Raw genomic sequence first — 17,500 nt, forward strand, 5'->3', positions numbered from 1 at the left:
CAATTGCAATGGTCATAGGGTGTACATTTTAATCACCAAGAACTCTCTCTCTCTCTCTCTCTCTCTCTCTCTCTCTCTCTCTCGTCTCGGTCTCTCTCTCTCTCTCTCTCTCTCTCTCTCAGAATAAGCAGGTTTTACTCATTTACTCGAGTCAATAAAAAAAAAGGGAGCATACTTAAGTAATGCATAGGTATAATCACTAAAATTTACTCTAGCAACACTTATCTGAACTTTCCTGAATTATTCAGCAAATACTTTTACACTATATATATATATATATATATATATATATATATATATATATATATATATATATATATATATATATAAAATATGAAAGGAGCTTCTTATGTATGTGTGGGTGTGCATGTGCTTAAGGGCAGGTGGGTGAACACATATATACATACACAAAGCGAGGGGCAGTGCTCAGTAAAAAAAATATACACAAAGGTTTACCAGAAGACAATGGCCGTCAGTATCTCTCCGAAATAAAACAAAAAAACATTTTCTTTCTGAGGAAGAAAAAATATTCAAATGAAAGTCGAAAGGTTCCAGACTTTTTCTGCCATATCTAAAAAGATCCAATTTGCATATTTGGTCAAGGTGGAAGGAAGATATGGGAGGAAACATTTCTGGGAAGGAGTTCTCACCAACCCAGAAAAAGGAGTGTTTGCCGAATTCGTAGTTACAACAAGTTACAGTTGGATCGCTTAAGAAATTGTTGTTTATTTATTCGTCGTTACAACAGACTATATCTTAAAAATGTATTTAAATGTGGATCAGAGTCAAACGTTTGAAACTAGACGCAACAATTTTTTAGTAATTCAAATATATTTCATATAATCACTAAAACCCCATACCCAACTTGTAATTCTCTCTCTCTCTCTCTCTCTCTCTCTCTCTCTCTCTCTCTCTCACACACATTTGGAATTGACGCCAACAGTTCACTGGGATAGCAAATATATTACATGTTTTGATTATTAAAACTGCATACTCACTTGAACTACATACTCAGCATGTACCCCTCTCTCTCTCTCTCTCTCTCTCTCTCTCTCTCTCTCTCTCTCTCTCAATCAGGAAATAACAAATGTTATTGAAAAACCTCGGCTCACTCAATCTAAGAATCACTCAATCTAAGACAGTAAAAAGAAAAGGCTGATTTCTTTATAAACTTGTAATGAGATGCAGGTACGAAAAATACAGACAAAAATTTTTTCTTCCTCTCTTTCATCCATTTATTGCGAAAAATTCGAGATTAGGAGGGAAAACTTCGCTTTGCTTCATTAAAGGAACAGCCTTTTCAAACATGTGGAATATATGCAAATGTCTCATTGGCATCGAAAATAAATGGCAATATGTTATTCAAATTAAAAACTCGGCTTGTAAACCTCTCTCTCTCTCTCTCTCTCTCTCTCTCTCTCTCTCTCTCTCTCTCTCTCTCTCATAAATACACACAAACACACACACACATACACACACAGTGTGCCGGATTACACAAGCAAACTTCCTGGTAACCTTGCAATTGTTTTATAGCCAATGTTTTTAAATGATATCCGAATTTGATCCCATAAGAATGCTAATACATTGTAGGTCGTTTGTAAAAAATTGGTAATATAGAAATACCTACAACATTAAGTACTCTTTCCTAGAAAATCAAAAGAATAACAAAAGCGTTCTGCTAAAAATTGTTCTTTTGAAAGCACTCAGGCGTATATTCTTATTAAACAACAACCATTATAACAAGTAGCCTTACACTTGAGTGACATATTGCAGTTGGAATTAATCTGGGATTGATAATAAAACCTATGTAGCACAAATGACCAATATCTTTAGCATTTTCCTTGTAAGATCATTTCTTGATACATAAGCAATGCTGACTCTCGGAAAACCTAAGGATTAACAAGAAAGGGGATTATTATTATTATATTATTATTCAGAAGATGAACCCTATTCATATAAAAGAAACCCTCGGGGGCCACTGACTTGAAATTCAAGCTTCCAAAGAATGTTATTATTAACCAAACAAAAACTTCTTTCAGTTTTCTTCTGAAGATTGAAAAAGAAACCCACAAATTCAATTTGTAACTTGTTTACTTCTAAGTATTTACATTTAGTTTTACTCCACACTCGAGTACTTTCAGGCCCTTCTGTGGCCCATTCTCAAGAGATGTTGGGATGTTAGCCTGGGTGGTCAATAGGCCCAGCAGTCTTCTGGAACTTCTCGTTGGTGCTGTCCATTTTATGCGATGGCTGTTCTGGTTTTCTTGAGAGTTGCCAATCCCCTCTTGTCGCTCTGATATCCTGAGCTGATGGTCAATGGGATTCACCCTTGTGGTAAGGGTGTGGTCACCGTAAGTCTGTTGGGCAGGAAACCTAATCTCCAGGTCAGCAGGGTCAATCTTAGCTTCTTTTAATATCAAAGCTCGGCTTATGGGATCTTCTGAGGTAAAACCTTTGTTTCCTTCAATTACTTTGATCTCTCTGATAAGCGCACCTTCTACTACCCTCCTGTGACTAATTTTGTTGCTTTTGTATATAAGCCTACTGTTTTTGAAATCCATCCTATGGTCATTTTCCCAACAATGTCTAGCTATAGCACTCCCCTGAGAGTTAAGCTGTACTGCCCTTCTATGTTCTTGGACTCTAGTCCTTATTCCCCTACCTGATTCCCCCACATATCTGTCCTCCACAATTATTGCAATTGATTATGTATACCCCCGCTACATCATCTGTATACTGTCTTCTCCTTCCAATTTATTTTACATACTTTGTTTTTTAAGGTATTATCAAAGGTATATACAAATTTATATTGACTTTCTTTCATTTTTGAAGTGATTTGTTTCATTTTAGCGTAAAAGGGAGGGCAACTATTTCTTGTTTTCTTTATCCATGTACTCTCTACATTCGCTCTGTAAAATATTTTTCTAGCTTGGTGATTGCCCTTTTTCTGAACCATTCCGGTATGCTAATGCATCGAAGCTTTTATCGATGTAATTTATTTCTTGCTCTATCTTGCAAGGGTCAACACGTTCTCATTGCCCTAAGAAATAAACCTGTTAGAACCCCTATTTTTTATATCATGACTATGAAAAGAGAAATAATGAATATATGAGTTTGTATGTGTGGGCTTTCTATATGTGCTGAATTCATATCCTGTTTCTTTTCTTTCTATGAGTATGTCTAAAAAGGGCAGTTTATTATTGTTACTTTCTCTAAAGTGAACTGGATATGTTATCAAACTTATTGAGCTCATCTAGAAAAGTTCTATTTTATTTCCATCCTTGAGAATAGCAAAAATATCATCCACGTATCTCCACCATCCTTGCAGTTTAAGTTAGGGACATTCACATTAGGAACTAGATTAGTTTCGAAATATTCCATATAGATGTTAGCGAGTATAGGTGATAATGAGGACCCCATAGCTACTCCATATTTCTGTTTGTAAAAATGTCCCTCAAACGTGAAATAAGTATCACTGACACACAATTTGATCAACTCAAGGAAGACGCCTATTTCGATGTTTGGATGAAAAATACCCTCATTATGTTTAGTCTAGGAATTCTAATACTTGGAAGGAGAAGACAGTAATACAGATGATGTAGCGGGGGTATACATAATCAATTGCAATAATTGTGGAGACAGATATGTGGGGGAATCAGGTAGGGGAATAAGGACTAGAGTCCAAGAACATAGAAGGGCAGTACAGCTTAACTCTCAGGGGAGTGCTATAGCTAGACATTGTTGGGAAAATGACCATAGGATGGATTTCAAAAACAGTAGGCTTATATACAAAAGCAACAAAATTAGTCACAGGAGGGTAGTAGAAGGTGCGCTTATCAGAGAGATCAAAGTAATTGAAGGAAACAAAGGTTTTACCTCAGAAGATCCCATAAGCCGAGCTTTGATATTAAAAGAAGCTAAGATTGACCCTGCTGACCTGGAGATTAGGTTTCCTGCCCAACAGACTTACGGTGACCACACCCTTACCACAAGGGTGAATCCCATTGACCATCAGCTCAGGATATCAGAGCGACAAGAGGGGATTGGCAACTCTCAAGAAAACCAGAACAGCCATCGCATAAATGGGACAGCACAACGAGAAAGTTCCAGAAGACTGCTGGGCCTTATGACCCAGGCAACATCCCAACATCTCTTGAGAATGGGCCACAGAAGGGCCTGAAAGTACTCGAGTGTGGAGTAAAACTAAATGTAAATACTTAGAAGTAAACAAGTTACAAATTGAATTTGTGGGTTTCTTTTTCAATGTTATTATTATATTATTATATTCATAAGATGAACCCTATTCATATGGAACAAGCCAACCACAGGGCAACTGAACCGACTTGAAATTCTAGCTTCATAAGAATATTTTGTGTCTTTAGAACGAATTAACGGAAGGTAATGGGAAATAATACAGAAAGAAGAGAGACACAAATGACTGCCGACAAGCACCGCGGTGGAAAAGTTTAAACAGTTTCCATCCGGACATCAAGGACAGAATTGCAATTTCATCGGCGAACGGTTCGAGAAAATTTATGGCAGATGGGAACTGCTGTAACCAGAATGGCTGGAAAATTGGTTTTCTGCCATTAGACACAAAAAAGTTCGTCTCCGTGTCAGATCATCTGATTAGTTTCAGTTTCAATGTTTGGGTTTTTTCATTCAGGAGCCGAAGGGAGTGGCGACGTTATGAAAAAAAAAGAAAGAGCTGAAGCTGCAGAAGTTTTTAACACCCCCGGGAACCGTCGTCCCAGATTCATAAATGGATGAATTGGGCAGTGACAATTGGTGTGCTTTTTCTGGATCCACCCCTTATTGGGGAAAAATTCTGATAAAAAAAATGTGCAAAACTAAAACTCGGGAAAGCTCACCGGTTAATTGTCCTACGGTTATGGAATACAACAGATTATTAATATCATTATTATTCAGCAAATGACCAACTTTCGTGTAGAACAAGCCCAAAGAGGCCACTGACTTCAAATTCAAGCTTCCAAGGAATGTGGTGTTCATTAGCAAGAAGTAAGGGGAGGTAAAGGGATACGCGGAAAGAAAAGCTCTCACTCATTTAATAAAGTAAATTAACAAACTGGTTAAAAGAAAAAAATGTATTTAAATGCAATAAAACAGTATAATAGTAGTAAACCACTGAATCTTCGCTTGAACTCCTGAAGTTCCATCTCCACGCCATTCCCTGGGAGGCTGTTCCACAGCCCAACGGTGTGAGGAATAAAGGACCTCTGAAATTGAGAAGGTCGAGATCATACAATGCACAACACCGATGCCAAAAATGTCAATTATTCTCATAATAAGTGAAAAAAAAATGCCAGTAACTACACAAACCGGGAATTATGTACAGAGAAATATCTAGAAAGGAAAAGGGAAAAAAACCTATTCACGTATCTAATCTCTTAGTAACCGGGCAAAATGAATTAAGTGAATATGTTATTGCGGTATTTGTGAAAACATATTGTATTCTTTCATGACTAAGAGAAAACACGCAACTGACTTCAAGACAAACGCTGAGTTCAAGAGTCAAGGAGAGAGAGAGAGAGAGAGAGAGAGAGAGAGAGAGAGAATAGCCGCTGCCTTTAAAGAGAACGCTCTGGAGCGAATTCTCACTTCGGCATTAATACGTATATTGACCCAGCCCCTATTCCTTTAGCCCAGTTTTATAACGCTGTCCTGCCACCCAGGTTTGGGCGTCTTCGGCACTGGACCTACCAGCAACTAAATTTCTCTCTCTCTCTCTCTCTCTCTCTCTCTCTCTCTCTCTCTCTCTTTATATATATTTTTAATGGCCATCTTTCGTTTGCTCCGTTTCAACAGGGAATTTCCTGTATCACCTTTAATGTCAGTGCCTTAAAAACCATAGGACGATATTAGCTTTACTGAGCGAGTTCTGACAGACATGTTCCGGTGGGTTACCATGACGTCCAGTTCATCAGCATAAAGAGGCTTCAACTATAATATTTAGCACTAACTCAATGCCCCTTTTATTAATTTTCTGGTATACATTGTCGTCGGTTTATAGTAAAAAAATGTCAGTGAAGTAGGAGAAAGTCGAGGCGGTCAATACCACCGATCATACCTATCTTAAGCTAGCCATACACGTACGCGACTGGCATCAGGTTTGTCCTGCCAGGATTAGCGAGCGCTCCAGTCCGCTTGGATATCGCCCATCACGCAGATGACTTACTCTGCGCATATTTTGAGAGGGCAGAGTTAACATGCCTTGGCCGTGTTTTTTAAGTCCTGCAGTGTCCTGATAGAGTGAGTGTTTTGAAATCATGGTATCAAGTAAAAGGAAGATAAGTGCAATAATGACAATAGCACTCCTGCAAGATGAATACGAGTATGAAATATGCAAGAAAAATCGTAAATTATGGGTGAAACCATGGGTAAGAAAGAGATGTTTTATCATCTGAGAAGAATCAAAGAAAAATAACCCGGAGGATTATAGATAATATTTAAGAATGACTGATGACGTCTTCGGAGACCTTTTATTCCTTGTCTCCAAAACTAACAAAGAAAGATAGAGTAATGAGGAAGTCTATACATCCTGAGGAAAGGTTAATTGCAACGTCAAGGTTCCTAGCAACGTTTCTTAGTCTGCTGTAAAGAGCAATAAACCAAAATACCACAACTTGGGAACGTATTGTACATAGGGCTAAACTGAATACTACCGCGACGCGCGAAGGGCAAAACTGAAGACTACTACCGCGGGGGTAAAACTGCACAATTCTACCGCGGGGGGCAAAACTGCAGAGTATTACCGTGGAATAGTTATATAGATCTACCATAATGTGTACCGCCCGAAACTCCAGACAGGTTTCAGTATGAGTCCAGTTTGGCCTGAATGTTGGTGAGCGTGACAATAATTCTACAAGGCTGAAACGGCGGTAAGAACAGGGAATTAGTAACTTATCATATGTCGTAAACAGATAAGATTAATGACTGCAGTCCTAAGTGCAAATGACGGGGATCCTTCACCTACGTCTTGAGCAGGGAATAGCAGTCAGAATTGACGCAATTCCATACAAAGTTTGCATATTACCGTTATCAAATGGGTTTCGATGTGAGAAAGTCAAGTGGCCTGGAATTACCAATCACATAAAACCCACGATATGTCGATGGTCAATGTTAGACATTTGCTATGCTCGCTGAATAAAACAAGAAATTGTAATTGACATTAAATACTGTTATGAAACACATCAGCTGTGCGTCAGTAAACCATTAAGTACTGTAATGAAACACATCAGTAAACTAGAGCTAATGGGAACGAGATGAGGATGTGTTTAGTCGTATCACACCACTTTTGGTAAAACATCTTTTTGTGAAGAGTTACACATCGCGGGAATTTTGTGTTCTACGATTTTTCCAAGGCTGAAGGAATTCTTACCGGAGGGCTGAAGGAATTCTCCTTACCGGAGGGCTGAAAGAATTATCCTTACCGGAGGGCTAAGTTAAAAAAGCATTATAGTTCACAAGCTAATTATACAAATGCTAAGTTTACAGTTGCATTTACTTAACGACAAGACATTTATCTAATTATAAGGGCAACATTCTTCAAAAATTACTCATAAATAATTGGTTCTCAGAATAAATAATTGCTTCCTAGTTTCTGAAACTAGTTTCTGAAAAAAATGATTAGCTTTTCAGTGCGTAGAATAAGAGTACTTTAATGATAAAAAGTGGAAGATAGTGAAAATTACTTCAGTATAAAGTGAGATAATTTTTTAATATAAAATAGTATCACATACGTCTGCAAAGCTTCGATAATATTTTCTATGGAATGAAATAATGGTATGTGCGGTTCCAATACTGTAAAAGTGCTTCGCCCAATTTCCTTACGTAATGAGATGAAATCATCCCACTTTAGAACATTTTCAACTAGGTATGCCTTATTTCCCAAGTTGTAAATAGTGAAGGCTGATAGTCAAGCCTCAAATTTTTTTATTTATTCTTCAATATGTAAATAAACTCAATCTCAAATTATACTCTACAGTGGCAATATGAAGTCTGGATCTAAAATAGAACTCAAAAAATACGGTCGGAGTTAACTTCAAGGTAAGACTTCTAGGCTACGCCTTTTATGGTCTTTTGAAATATTTTACGTCCACCCGAGCTACAGGAAGTTAATTTAGGGAAAGGCGATTCTGCATGACTTTATACGTTTCCGATACTCGTAGGGCTAAAATAACTGAGGGCGGAGACACACTTGTCAGAACGTGTATGCGTTCTGGTTACTCGGGCACAAATGTGTCTTCGAATTCTTCTTCATTGAAAAGCGCCTTGGTGTCGAGCGTCGAAGTTCCAGGGGACCATTATTCCTCACACCGTTGGGTTATGGTACAGTCTCCCTTTTGAGGATGTCGTGCAATTAGAACCTCAGAAGTTCAAACGAAGATGCAATGCATTACCACCCTAATGCTATTCTCTTTACATATTCATGCATTTTTACCTATCTATTTGTTCATTATTTTTTTCTTTTAAATAAGTGAGATCTTTCTGTATTTCCCTTTATCTTCTCTTACTTCCTAATAAGCACCATATTCTTTGGAAGCTCCAATTCAAGTTAATTGTCGGCTAGTTCCATATGAACAGGGTTCATCCTCTGAATAATAATAATAATAATAATAATAATAATATAATAATAATAATAATAATAATAATAATAAAAGAAATTAATACATATATTCGTACAAAATGGCAAAATGACAAGGACTGAAGGGATAAAGCTCCCAGATGGGAACACCATTAAACACATACACAAGACAGGATACAAATACCTGGGATTAATAGAAGGGGAAGATATAAAACACCAAGAGATGAAGGACACGATCAGGAAAGAATATGCAGAGACTTTTGGCGCTACTCAAGTCAAAACTCAACGCTGGAAAGCCATAAACACATGGGCCGTACCAGTAATCAGATACAGCGCAGAAGTAGTGTAGAGGACGGAGGCTGAACTCACAGACCATAAAACTAGGAAACACATGACAATACACAAAGCACTACACCCAAGGGCAAACAAAAAGGAAGGAGTGAGAGGGCTACTAAGCATAAAGGACTGCGCCAACGTCGAGAACAGAGCACTGGGGTAATATCTGAATTCAAACCAGTGGAGACGGGAGGCTCTGGAGTGCGTGGGAAGTAGGATTGATAAAAGTAGACAGAGAACCAGAAACATACAGAGACAAGAGAATGAAAAACAGAGGAGAGGAACGTCACAACAAATCAATGCAAGAACAGCGCATGAAACAGACTGAAGAACTGGCCAGTGATGAAACTTGGCAATGGTTACAGAGGGGAGAACTCAAGAGCGAAACAGAAGAAATGCTAACAACGGCACAAGATCCTTATATATTCAAAGAACAATAGATGGAAATAACATCTCAGCCATATGCAGAAAGTGCAATATGAAAAAGGAGACCACAAACCACATAGCAAGCAAATGCACATAACCAGAACAACAAGGTCGTATGATTCAGTAGCAAAAGCCTTCCATTGGAGCCTCTGCAACATGCAGTAATTAGTGGAACGAACACAAACCTGAGGGAGTGATAGAATGCGATCACGCAAAGATCCTCTGGGACTATGGTATCAAAACAGATTGGGTGATACGTGCCAATAGACCAGACGTGACATTAATTGACACAATCAAGACCTGAAAATAGAAATAAGAAGGATATGGGATACGCCAGTGGAAACTGTACCCATAATCATAAGAACACTAGGCACAATCTCAAGATCCCTGAAAAGGAACCTGGAAATCTACATGCCGAAGTTGCTCCAGGACTCATGCAAAAGAGTGTGCTACAAGAAACAGCAAACACAATGAGAAGTTATGGACTCTTAAGGAGGCAGAATGCAACCCAGAACCCCACTCTATAAAAACCACCCGGTCGAATAGGAAAAAAATAAAGAATAATAATACTAATAATAATAATGAAAGCACTTCCATTTATACCTGTACGTGGCGACTGATCTTTTACTGAAAGTAACTTCTGTACAATCTCTACAGTGGATTTTCTAATTCTGTAGATACCTCTTGGAAAACTTTTATATTTCCAGTGGACTTCCTTACTCTGTAGATGCTCATTAGAAATGAACCCATTAATTCATGAATGAGTTCGTTTGATGTTGGGACGTGTACACCTACCTGCAAATGTGCGCGCGCGTGCGGGAGTGTATGTGACTGTTTATGTATGTGAGTACAAACATTCGTTTGTATGCGTTATTTGCATGCTGTACTGCATATCAGTATGAACCATCTATACGTTCAAACAGCTACAAACACGCGTATAATTTATAAGCGCATTCACACTCCTTTCGCATAAGCTAAGCGAATCCACATATCTTACGTCTCCTGTCTTTTAAGAAAAACACCTTGCATGAATTATGAAGGTGTTTCGTAAAAGAGCTAAATGGAGTTTCGAACTTGGAAAATTGCTCCAGGGAAAGTTTTGACGGATTTTGATGGAAGAGATAGACATGAAGAATCTCCATGAGGCATCGTTAACGCAAATGTATCGCCCCATGTGTCTCGTCTCGTATTAGAAAAGGCCGTGTGGATATAGGCTTCTAAAATCCCTGGATATTATTTATTACTTAGCCCTTAAACGCCGGAGTCCCTAAATAAAAAAATGACTCCCGTATGCCGGAGGGGTTTGAGAGTGAGCGCGTAAGCGGAAAAAAAAATATTTTTTTCAAAAATCACAGCGCGCTTAGTTTCAAGATTAAGAGTTCATTTTTGGCTCCTTTTTTTCTCATTGCTTGAAGTTTAGTAAATGCAACCATCAGAAATGAAAATATTATCATTATCATATATAAATAATGCGATATATGGTAGCGAAAAAAAAAAAATTCATACATAATTGTATTCAAATCGCGCTGTGCGCCAAACGGTTAGAGGTAACAAGTTGCTTTTTTTTTCGTTGTAATGTGCACTAAAATTGCGATCATTTTGATATATAACATATTGTAAAACAATAAAAGCAACACAGATATTTATACACAAAATGATGCATGAATTCGTAGCGCGCGGATGTAAAAAAAATAATTTTTTAATAAATTCACCATAAATCGAAATATTGTTATAGAGACTTGCAATTTGTTTCAAAATGAAGGAAAATGATTGAATATTACGATACTGTAAGAGTTTTTAGCTTACAAATGCAGTTTTTTACCATTTCGAACGAGTTAAAAGTTGACCGAATGTCGAATTTTTGTTAAAAGTTTTTTTTTTATATATGCAAATATAAAAAAAAATGAGAAAATGCTACAACCTTCCAATAATTTTTGTTATATTGTTGCATGTTTTTGCGCACATTTTCATATATAAAACTTTAAAAAAAGAAAGCGTAATATGAAAAGGCACAAATATTAGGAGAATGTGACCTACGCGTTTCCGAGATTTTCGGCCGAGAATCGGCGCGCGGACGGAATAAAAAAATATTTTTTCAAATATTCACCATAAATCGAGATATTGTTCTAGAGACTTGCAATATGTTTTAAAATGAAGATAAATGATTGAATATACTAGACTGTAAGATTTTTATGTTATACAATGCGTTTTTTGACCTTTTCGGTTGAGTCAAAGTTGACCGATCGTAGTTTTTTTCGTACTTTCTGTACTTTATATGCAAAATATTTCAAAATGATAAATGCTACAACCTTCCAATAATTTTTGTTATATTTGTGCATGTTTTTTTGCGCACATTTTCATATATAAAACTATAAAAAAAGAAAAAAAAGCGTAATATGAAAAGGCACAAATATTAGGAGAATGTGACCTACGCGTTTCCGAGATTTTCGGGCCGAGAATCGGCGCGCGGACGGAATAAAAATATTTTTTTCAAATATTCACCATAAATCGAGATATTGTTCTAGAGACTTGCAATATGTTTTAAAATGAAGATAAATGATTGAATATTACTAGACTGTAAGATTTTTATGTTATAAATGCGTTTTTTGACCTTTTCGGTTGAGTCCAAAGTTGACCGATCGTAGTTTTTTTCGTACTTATCGTCTTTATATGCAAATATTTCAAAAATGATAAATGCTACAACCTTCCAATAATTTTTTGTTATATTGTGCATGTTTTTGCGCACATTTCCATATAAAAAACCTTTAAAAAAATCGTAATATGAAAAGGCTCAAATATTAGGAGAATGTGACCTACGCGTTTCCGAGATTTTCGGCCGAAAAATAAATCGTTCGCGCGGAGGGGAAAAAAAATATTTTTTTCAAAAATTGTCACCAAAAGAAATCGGGAGATATTGGTTGTCTAGAGACTTGCAATATGTTTTAAAATGAAGATAAATGATTGAATATTTACTAGACTGTAAGATTTTATGTTATAAATGCGTTTTTTGACCTTTTCGGTTGAGTCAAAGTTGACCGATCGTAGTTTTTTTCGTACTTATCGTACTTTATATGCAAATATTTCAAAAATGAATAAATGCTACCAACCTTCCAATAATTTTTGTTATATTGTGCATGTTTTTGCGCACATTTTCATATATAAAACTATAAAAAAAAGCGTTAATATGAAAAGGCACAAAATATTAGGAGAATGTGACCTACGCGTTTCCGAGATTTTCGGCCGAGAATCGGCGCGCGACGGAATAAAAATATTTTTTTCAAATATCACCATAAAATCGAGATATGTTCTAGAGACTTGCAATATGTTTTAAATGAAGATAAAGAATGATTGAATATTACGAGACTGTAAGATTTTTATGTTATATATGCGTTTTTTACCTTTTCGGTTGAGTCAAAGTTGACCGATCGTAGTTTTTTTCGTACTTATCGTACTTTATATGCAAATATTTCAAAAATGATAAATGCTACAACCTTCCAATATTTTTTGTTATATTGTGCATGTTTTTTGCGCACATTCCATATATAAACCTTTAAAAAAGCGTAATATGAAAAGGCTCAAATATTAGGAGAATGTGACCTACGCGTTTTCCGAGATTTTCGGCCGAAAATCGTTCGCGCGGAGGGAAAAAATATGTTTTTTCAAAAATTCACCATAAATCGAGATATTGTTCTAGAGACTTGCAATAGTTTTTTAAAATGAAGAATAAATGATTGAATATTACTAGACTGTAAGATTTTTATGTTATAATAAAATGCGTTTTTTGACCTTTTCGGTTGAGTCAAAGTTGACCGATCGTAGTTTTTTTTGTTTTTTTTCGTACTTATCGTACTTTATATGCAAACTATTTCAAAAATGATAAATGCTACAACCTTCCAATATTTTTCGTTTATATTGTGCATGTTTTTGCGCACATTCCATATATAAAAAACTATAAAAATAAGCGTAATATGAAAAGGTACAAATATTAGGAGAATGTGACCTACGCGTTTCCGAGATTTTCGGCCGAGAATCGGCGCGCGGACGGAAATAAAAATATTTTTTTTTCAAAATTATTTCACCATAAATCGAGATATTGTTCTAGAGACTTGCAATTGTTTTAAAGTGAAGGTAAATGATTGAATATTACTAGACTGTAAGTAATTTGCTTGTACCCCCCCAAAAATAATATTTATAATATATATATATATATATATATATATATATATATATATATCTATATCTATATATATAAATATATATATATATATAGATATATATATATATATATATATATATATATAATATATATATATATATATATATATATATATATATATATATAATATATACGTTTTTTTTATAGTAAAATAATATATTACATTCTTCGATTCTGGTACCAATACATAAATAAAAGGAATGCAGGTGACACTTCTCTTTTCGCATACAATGAAATGCTTATTATTATTTTATCATGCACACATTAAGATATATAAAAAATTGTAATAAATATAAAACTAAATATAAAATAAATGCAGAATACTCACTCGTAATCCTGACTCTTCGTTCTATTCTTGTTTTCTCCCTCCTCCATTGAAGAGTCTTGCCATTTTTTGTTCCCTCGACATGACGAGGTACAGGTGGAGGAGGGAGACGCGCGCCCTTACTGCTGATGGACCCGGCGGCCCCTGTGCGCCCTCCCGCTGTCGGTTTAGGGGCGCGCTCCAATACATGACCTTAGTGTGATACTTTCGGTCACACTCTCCCCTATCCTGCAAAGAGCAACTTTGCAGAGACGACAGAAGAACCGGGTGTCTCTCCTTCTGTCCATTCATATGGCACACCCGGCACCGTTTCTGCCTTCGCCCTTCTATGGCCTCCAGTATGTGTTCCCCTGGCTGCAGCCGACACGCAGGGTCCACTACCCGACGAGAAGCGGTGATGGCGGGGCCGGCAGCAAGAGGGGCGTCGTCAGCAGGGGCGTCGTCAGCAGGGGCGGCGACAGCAGGGGTGTCGTCAGCAGGGGCGGCGACAGCAAGGGGCGTCGTCAGCAGGGCGGCGGCAGCAGGGGCGGCGGCAGCAGGGGTCGCGGCAGCAGGGGCGTCGTCAGCAGGGGCGTCGTCAGAGGGGCGTCGTCAGCAGGGACGGCGGCAGCAGGGGCGGCGGCAGGTCGAGCGAAGTTGGCCCTCCTATCTGCCCTTTCCTCTAGGGGCAGATCTGCAGCTCGGGGCAGGGGGGTCAGTTATGGAAGGCCACTCATCGGGATCGAAGTTGATGAGGGTCATTCCCGGCTACCTCTAGGAACTGTGCGTGGGTCAACCTCGGAAGATTGTCACCGCGGTACCCACAGTACAGTATGTAGGCATTTTGGAGGGCCAACTGAAGGATGTATTTGAGGAGCTTCTGTGTCCACCTTCTGGGTCTCCTGGCGAAGAAGGGTAGTACTGGATGAGCTGATCAAAGAGATCAACTCCTCCCATGTGCCTGTTGTAGTGCCCAATGACAGTAGGCCGCTCGGTACGAAACTCCTCAAACACAACTCGGCCCTGTCGACGTGTCTTCTTCCGCTGTACGATCTCTTCTTGGATGGGTTCATGACTCGTCGTAACCATGGGGACGAGTCGGACACCCTTCCAACAGATGACGAAGACAGCGCCCTTCCGCCGCCACTCTGTCTCTCCTCTTCTTGCCAGGGGTTGTTTCGGATGACTAGCGAAACCTCTTGTTGAGGACATTTCGGGGGGCCCCACGCACCAAAACCGAAGGGTACCACTGGCACGTAGAACCCACCTGCTTCATACAGTTCCTGGGCCAGGGATACCGAGTTATAATAATTATCCATAAACAGGTGATATCCCTGGTTACGGAAACGTCCCACAAGGTTGAATACAGTGTCACGCAGCGTGGAGAATACCCCGGTATACACTGAAAAGTCCACAACGTATCCAGTGTTGGCCTCGGTAATGAGAAAGAATTTCACATCCCATTTCTTTGGCTTCTTGGGGGAGGTTATACACTTTTATACTAAGACGTCCTTTGTAAGGCATCATCCCCTCATCCAAAGACATTGGTCTTTCCAGGAATCACGAGATTACTACATCGCTCACGGATATAATCCACACTGTACGCACTAAAATGAGGCGATCACTGTTATTCCGGGGTATGGCCCTTCGGTTGAAGGCGTTGAAGTACCTGTCCATCGCCAGGAATTATCACGGGACATAACGCCAGGCACATTCGGCATATATAAAAATAACTTCTCTTCCATATTGCCTGACGTCGATAGCAGGTGTCAAAACCAAAATAAATGTGGAGCCCCAAAAAATGTGCCATGTCAATGAGGTTGCAACCCCGCCAGGAATACGACAAGGTCGTCTTCAGCTCATATCGGCAGTACCGAGCGTAGTCCACCGTCTCGTGTACCAGGTATTCCAGCAATTCCCGCGTCAGGAAAAGCTGGATGAATCCCAAAACAGTCAGGGGTACTGGTACGGTCATCCCAGGGGTTGCCGTGAAGGGGTGCATGTTAGGAGGGGTGGGGTCCTCCGTCCACCCCTCGTCACTCTCCGACGACCGACCTTCACCTTGGCTGGCGCGACGAGCCGACCTTCTACGTGCCCGTGCGCGCGCACGCGCACGGGTGCGGGCACGATGCACACTATACCCCCCCCCCCGTTGGCCCATCACCCTCACTTAGGCCCTCACTTTCTGTATCGTCCTCTGCGATAAAACTGAGCCCGTATCCCCACCCTCCCCCTCCCCCTCCCCCTCAGATTCCCCCTCGTTATGCACTGAACTTAATTCGAGCTCACTTTCGGGATGTGCGCCTCGAACGGACATTGGGGGCAAATATTCATCCTCACTTTCATCGGGACTGATGTCCTCATCACTCGATGACCATCGCCATCAAAATGGAGGACTTGCGACACTGTTCCCGATCAAAGCTCCGAAAGATATTCGTCTATGTCCCTTGGTTGGAGGCCTCAAATGCCTACGAATGCCCCTAAGGACGCCCACATCCTTTGCTTTCTAGGGGTAACCAAAGGCAAACGATGTTTTTCCCGAAACACTTTCAGCCACACGTGGCCGCACAGAACGGCCTGAGGCGCGGGGTCATGCGGGTGGGCTGCTTGGCCCCTCGCCAGCATCCATGTCCAAAAACTCGCCTTACACGATCCCTTCCGACGGGACGGGTAAAACGCGCCTTTCACGGTTCACACGTCGTTGAGACATATCTAACGGAATGCCTGTAGCAATACAAATGCTCAAAGTCTCGCACAAGTCCAGAAAAAAACACGCTTTTCACGAAAGATCGCTCTCGGATGGTGCGCTACTGATGCTGGCTGGAGCGAGAAGAAGGGATATCGCGCATGCGCAACTGGGTCACGCTTCAAAACAAAACAAGGCCTGATCCGTGGACTCCCAGCATCCCCCAAGGCGCGTGATTCAAAAGTTTTAGGCTGGTAGGCCTATAAGTATTTTTCCGCGAATTTTAAAAAAAACTTTTGTATGTCGACGTAAAATACGTCCAGTCGGCACCCGACAGACAATTTATCCTCGACGTAAAATACGTCCAGTCGGCGTTTGAAGGGTTAGTTTTACTCATTTTTTTTTTTCTTTTTTTCTTTTTTGCCTCTCTTACTTCTTTCTAATATAAGAAGTAAGAGAAGCTCCAATTTCAAGTCAATACCCCAGTGATGGGCTTCTTCCAAATCAATAGGGTTCATCTGAAATATTAATAAAAAATAATACCCGTCTTACATTAGATATAACATGAAGAAGCCAACTGGTCACTTTATACAATATATACGCATGTAGTATTTATTACCCACAACGCCCTCTTACCATCTCGATTTCTTCACTTTTGGAAACACTTGTCACTACGAAGCCTACATAGATCCTAATAAGAAAGAAATGAAGATATTCTGATAACCAGCCGAGATTCGATCTCGGGTCGGGGTATCAGAAGGTGACGATGATTACCAGGTATGTATGTATATATACTTATATATATATATATATATATATATATATATATATATATATATATATATATATATTGAAGTAATCAAAGTCCACAATTATGTAAAATGTGTATTAAAAATACATAAAAAAACGGGAGCTTTCGTCTACTTG

General features: G+C 39.1%; 1 long non-coding RNA gene across 1 annotated transcript in view; it reads right to left on the reverse strand.

Moving 5' to 3' along the window:
- Positions 1 to 5,059: 5,059 nt before the first annotated feature.
- The window catches only part of LOC135225291 (uncharacterized), a 342,890-nt gene continuing 330,449 nt past the window's right edge, over positions 5,060 to 17,500 (reverse strand). The window contains exon 4 of the long non-coding RNA XR_010316939.1: positions 5,060 to 5,237. This is a non-coding gene — a long non-coding RNA (uncharacterized LOC135225291). The remainder of the gene's footprint in view (positions 5,238 to 17,500) is intronic.

Source organism: Macrobrachium nipponense, chromosome 20 (genome assembly GCF_015104395.2).
Source record: "Macrobrachium nipponense isolate FS-2020 chromosome 20, ASM1510439v2, whole genome shotgun sequence".
Taxonomy (NCBI): Eukaryota; Metazoa; Arthropoda; class Malacostraca; order Decapoda; family Palaemonidae; genus Macrobrachium; species Macrobrachium nipponense.